We start from the raw sequence: 6513 nt of genomic DNA, 5'->3' as shown, positions 1-6513 counted from the left end.
CTTTCTTTCTTTCTTTCTTTCTTTCTTTCTTTCTTTCTTTCTTTCTTTCTTTCTTTCTTTCTTTCTTTCTTTCTTTCTTTCTTTCTTTCTTGGGGAAAGCCTGAATCTGTGTTCCCACACTGTGGTCACTCACATTTGGCCTAAGAGGGAACTTCCCTTGGAAGTGAAAGCCATGCCTTGGGACTAACATACAAAAATAGATGCCACATGCAAAAATTAACTCAAAACCTATGGGCATTCAGAAAGTGCGAATCTCTTAGAAGCAAATAGAACAGCCCTTGACCTTTGTCCCCTCAAGGAAGTTTTGGCTATGATACTCAAATGTAGGCAACCAGCAAAACTATGCAAATGGAACCACATCAAAATAAGTCTTCGGGATACCAAAGGAAATAATAAGACACAAACATCATCTCCAGAACTACTCACGACTCATAAATGACAAAGTCAGCTGAGGTACCTGTTGCTAGATGAACAGGTTCTTCTAAACATAGTATGAATGAATGAAATAATCTTGCACAATGAAATAATCTTCAGTTCTAAAAGCAAAATATAAAGAATCCTGTCACTTCTAGCAACATGAGTGGAATATTATATTAAATCAAACCATGTGCAAAACAGTTCTATTTATTCTCATATCTGGAAGCTGAGAGATTTGATTTTTATGGAAGTACTGGTTAGGGATGGTGGGCAAAGTAGATGGTGGTACGAAATATAGTTACATAGGGAAAATATGTTCTCATGTTCTATAGCTTAGGAAGCTGTTTATACTTAATAACCATTTAGCAGACACGGCTTAAAGAACTAGAAGAGGGCAGTTTGAAGATTCCCAATACAAAGAAATGATAAATGAATAAGAGGAAGAAATTATTTATTACTTAGCCCCCTGAATTTCAGTTAGTAGCAAAACAAGATCACAAATGAATAAAGTATCATTTTAGAAAATAGCAAGGTGTGCATACTCTTATAAAGCAGAGCCAAATATGACTTTTACCTTTTATAATTAATTCTCTAATCTGATCATTAGATCATTAGATCTCTAGTTTGATCATTATGTGTCTTATATATGTATCATTTCTCAATGAACCCCATAAATATGCACAATTAATATACATACAAAAACTAGATGACACTGCGGCTGACTTAACATCTTCTTTTTCTGTTTGTTTTGTCGTTTGTTTATGTATTGAGACAAAGTCTCACATCTGGCCTGGAACTCTATATGTAGCCAAGGATGTGTCCCATCCTCCTCTTCCACTTCTTGTGTGGTGGCATTAAAGGCATATGTTACACCTGAGTTCTGTAGCGTGGAACCCAGAGTTTCACCCATTCCTGGAAGCCTCCTTTCTCCTAACCGAGCCACATTTTCCAGCCCTGACTACATTCTTCATGGACAAATATATAGTAGACATTTAAAATGAATGAAAAATTAAATATTTACAGAACACTTCAGAAGTCACTTTATGAAGATGCTTTATTTCAATCTGTTGTTATAAAGCTTTTGTCCAGTTAAATACATAACAGAGAGTGCTTTTTTTTTTTTTTTAATTTAGAGAAAAATGGGTTCTACCCTCGGGTGTGTTTCCACAGAACAGCACCAATGTATTCTGAAAGTCTTTACTGTGTGGAGCTGATCACTCTTATTTTGTCCTCTTTGATTGCATTCAGATGGCTACACACTACCACATATGCAAATTGTCTAATTTCGAAATAACCAATCACTTAACCAGTCATTCATGCCTGTTCATGATTCGGCCAGATAGACGGGCGTGTCTGTGATTTAACCAGACAAACATGTGCCTATGATTCAGGCATGCCTATGATTTAACCAGACATACATTTTTGTTTTTAATTCAACCAAGCATACATGTGTTTCTGCAGTTTAACCAGGCATGAATGTGTGCCTATGACTTAACCGTTAACCAGGCATATTTGCATGCCGGCAATTTAACTAGGAATATACATCTGCCTGGGTTTTAATCAGATGGACACATGTGCCTATAATTTAACAAGGCGTCTATGTGTGTATGTATGTGCTTATGATTTTACAAAATTCTTTGTTTTCTTCAAATGAACTGAAGATGTCTCGTTCACTTTGTTAATTACAAAAGCTCACCCCTCTAGTCTGCTGACACTTTTCCTACCTGACATTTCCTACTTTCACCAGCTCAGAACCTATGCAGATGCTTCGTCACTGCACTCCCCTGTGGCTTCTATAGAAAGAGAGCCCCTAAAATGAATGACTTTGTGAGAACATTCTTGGTAAACAGATTAAGTACTAAAGACTGATTGATTACATCCGTGATTAAATCATGAGAGGTTGGACCAAGTCTTGACTGTTCTGCATACATATGCCTATCATTCAATCTTTTTTAAAAACCTGAAATCCAATTCAGAACCTGAAAGATGGACACAGGAAGTCTCCTGGGCCTCTTGATGTATTCTTTTCTTAAGTGTCACCAAATTTAATACATTTCCTTTCTCTGATTTTAATTGTTCCTTGTCTCTTTAATTAGCATATTGAGGAAGATTGGCCACACTCCCTAGGATGGCCAGAGCCCAAGCTTGTACCCTAAAACTACGGTGGTGTTACCTGTAGTCTGATATTAATTCCTTGTCATGAAACATAGTCATGAAATGAGGAAATGACACAGATTAGATACTTTGTCTGCAGGAAACCAAAGCAAAAGGCAACCACAAATCACTGAAAGTTAGCATAAACTGGAAGTCCCTCTCAAATACTGGGTGAACTGATATCACAAGTAAAGACCACCGATGACGTGGTGCCTCACCATTAGCAAGTGGCCAGAGGAAGAGCTTTCTTTCTCTGCATGTTCAGACACTTTCTTTGTCTGGTGAGCAATAGCCAGCAGGTCAACAGAAGTAGCAGGGAACTTCTTGGACCTCCATTGGTCCAGGCTTCTTCCCCAAATGAGAGACACGAGGCTGAGAGGACAAGAAGTCAGAATCAGCAAGAGACCTCATTAAGATGGTTGGCTTGTACCTGCAGCCCGAGTCTGTTCCGACCAGGGGAGGAGACAAGTCACCGGGCATAGGTGAGACTCACCTCTCCTCATGCTTACCCATAACCACCCATAACTGACCTAACGATATTTCTTTTTGAGTCCTGTGGTGGCAGCACTGGCCAAGAGCGGCAGCAACATCAAACCAAGTCATCATAGTTCTCACCATGAATCTGTGCAGACTGAAACAACACTATAGCCATAGTTCACAAGAAAGGGTAAAATGTTCCATGCTAAAATTCAGCTGAAAGGCAGCTTTCCAAAGTAACAAATCAAGGCAGGCCCTGGAGTCGCCTAACATAGGAAATGAAGAAATGTTTGGTTCATACCAGTGACCTGTCAGTGTCCCAGTCTGTGGGATTCTGAGATTCTGTACTTTCTCAGACCTGAGCAATTTCTACTATGAAAAAGAAAGAAAGACTTTTTGTAGAGGAAATGACTGACCTTGAGGGCTTGGAGCTTGTTTAGCTTCCCCTGATGACTTATGAAGTAGCAAATATGTACTAGCTTAGCAGCCCGGAACTCCAATTGGCTTGGGCAATAAACACACCCCCTTTCTGAAAATGTGCCTGGCAACCTGTTGGAAACCTGGGAACCCTATGTAGAGCAGGTTGCACGGATCCCTCCTTTAAACTAAGGGATTCCGTTTCCTCACTCCTTGACGATGTCCTGGTTGTATTCAAACCTCATGGTGGTTTGAATATGCCTGACTCAGGGAGTGGCACTATTAGCAAGTGTGGCCTTGTTGGAGGAAGTGTGTCACTGTGGTGGTGAGCTTTGGGATCTTCCCCCTAGCTGCCTGGAAGGCAGTCTCTCCTGGTTGCCTTTGAATCAAGATGTAGAACTCTTAGCTCCTTCTCTACCACCATGTCGGCCTGTGTGCTGCCATGCTTGCTGCTATGATGATAATGGACTATACTTCTGAAACTGCAAGCCAGCCCCAATGAAATGTTTGCCTTTATAAGAGTTGCCTTGGTCATGGTGTCACTTCACAGCAATGGAAACCCAAAGCCAAAGATCCTGAAAACAAGTTTAGGCTGGTTTTGTAAGGCAGTGTCCTCTGAGTGAACTTTTAGAGGGTCTCCTAGTTGTCATCTTATGCCTATGAGCAACGAGAGATGCATCTGATTAAAATCATATCATTCTATGCCCCAATCCAAAGGGGATATACATTAAAGAAACACAAAATCAAGTTTATTGAAACCAAGAGACCACCTACACTCTACCTCTCTAGTAATCAGCAGCTGCTCCTGAACTCCATGTAACAGAGGTTACAAACAATACTGTGGGGCCCTTGAGTATTCTAAGGGCTCTTCCAGGGTTTGAGGCTAGCTGCAGTGTACTGACCTGTATTGTTCCCTGTTCTTTGTTTGTGTTTTTGTTTTGTTTTTTTTTTTTAACATAAAAATTACTTTAAAACTCTTCCACCTCTGGATGAAAGCACTGAGGAACTTTCGGTTCTTCTAACCAGATCCCAAGAATCTGGAAGCACTTGGTTCAGACAGCAACCTCCGTAGAAGTTACGATTTGCTTACCGTCCTAGGTATGAGTGGAGGTATGTACAGCAAATCAAGCTGGCTTTGTTTCGGCTGCTCTCCAGGCCAGCAAACACGACACTAAATGACAAGGAGCTCGGTACTGGTGACGTGCAGGACAAACAACAGGGTTGATAAAGAAAAGTCGTTATGTAAGGCTCCAAAGAAGCCCCCATTGCTACGTGAATTCTCAAGCCAATCATGTTCCAAATGTCAAGGATTCGAAATGTACCCTCAATTATTTTAAATCGGCATAGTAATTCTCTCTTTCATAAAGAAAGTAAAATTATTTTATGAGTACTCCTTTCTGAGTGGTTCTTCCCATGTGTTTTATAATTTGGCTGGAATTTTGTGGTTAAAAACAAATTAAAGAAAAAAATTTGGTCATGAGGCACCCAGAAGTTTGCTGAGGTATGACATGATTCAGAGCCTCAGATTCAAGGCTGAGTAATTCGGTGTCTATAGCAATCCTAACCAGAGAGGATATAAAACTAAGCCAAAGGAAAAGCTTGCTGTAGAGCTTGAAGTCAGTTCAATCCTAGCTTTGTGCATGTGCGCATGCGCACTCAAGATCACGCATGCGCACACAGCATGTGTGGTGGGCACATAGTATGGCGCTCCTATGGCGGTCAGAGGACAACTTTGTCAAATCGGATCTCTTTCTATCGTGTGTTCTGGGACAAACTAAGACACTCATGCTTGGATAGCATGTGGCTTTCTTTACCCACCTCTTGTCAGTCCACTAAGCCCTCACATCCTACCCTATGTTTGTTTTCTCATGAACAAGACGGAATAAAAGCTACATTTTGGTAAATCATCAGATTCAAACATAATCTTAGTTCTTCCATGGTCTTTTTTTTTTTTTTTTCCATATTTCTCCCTCCCACTCACTATTCACCCTCCTGATCTTAGCTGATAGGCCGTGTGCTTTTATATTTCAGGGGAAGATCTCCTGCTTTATGTTGTTTCGTGCCTTTTATCCTCCAGGATTTTTTTTTTTAATTTATTTACATTTCAAGTGTTATCCCCTTACCCAGTTTCCCCGCTCCTGGAAAACCCCTATCACATCCCTGCCCCCCTGCTTCTATGAGGGTGTTCCTCCATCCACCCACCTACACTGGGGCATCTATCGAGCCTTCATAGGACCAAGGACCTCTCCTCCCACTGAGGCCTGACAAGGCCATCCTCTGTTACATATGCAGCTGGAGCCATGTGTACTCCTTGGTTGGTGGCTTAGTCCCTGGAAGCTCTGGGGTATCTGGTTGGTTGATACTGTTCTTCCTATGAGGTTGCAAACCCCTTCAGCTCCTTTAGTCCTTTCTCTAACTCTTCCATTGGGGACCCCACACTCAGTGCAATGGTTGGTTGCGAGTATTCATCTCTGTATTTGTAATGCTCTGGCAGGGCCTCTCAGGAGACAGCTATATCAGGCTCCTTTCAGCAAGCATTTCTTAGGATCCACAATAATGTTGGAGTTTGGTGACTGTATCTGGGATGAATTCCCAGATGGGACAGTCTCTGGATGGCCTGTCCTTCAGTCTCTGCTCTGCACTTTGTCTCCATATTTGCTGCCATGAGTATTTTGTTCCCCTTTCTAAGAAGGACTGAAGCACCCACACTTTGGTCTTCCTTCTTCTGATCTTCTGTGAATTGTATGTTGGGTATTTGGAGCTTTTGGGCTAATATCCAGTTATCAGTGAGTGCATACCATGTGTGTTGTTCTTTTGTGATTGGGTTACCTCACTCAGGACTATATTTTCTAGGTCCATCTATTTGCCTAAGAATCTCATGAATTCATTTGTAGTAGCTGAATAGTACTCCATCATGTAAATGTAACACATTTTCTGTATCCATTCCTCTGTTGAAGGACATCTGGGTTCTTTCCAGCTTCTGGCTATTATAAATAAGGCTGCTATGAACATAGTGGAGCATGTGTCCTTGTAACATGTTGGAGCATC

The sequence above is a fragment of the Mus pahari genome, chromosome 21 (genome assembly GCF_900095145.1).
Source record: "Mus pahari chromosome 21, PAHARI_EIJ_v1.1, whole genome shotgun sequence".
Taxonomy (NCBI): Eukaryota; Metazoa; Chordata; class Mammalia; order Rodentia; family Muridae; genus Mus; species Mus pahari.
This window is presented reverse-complemented; position numbering follows the sequence as displayed.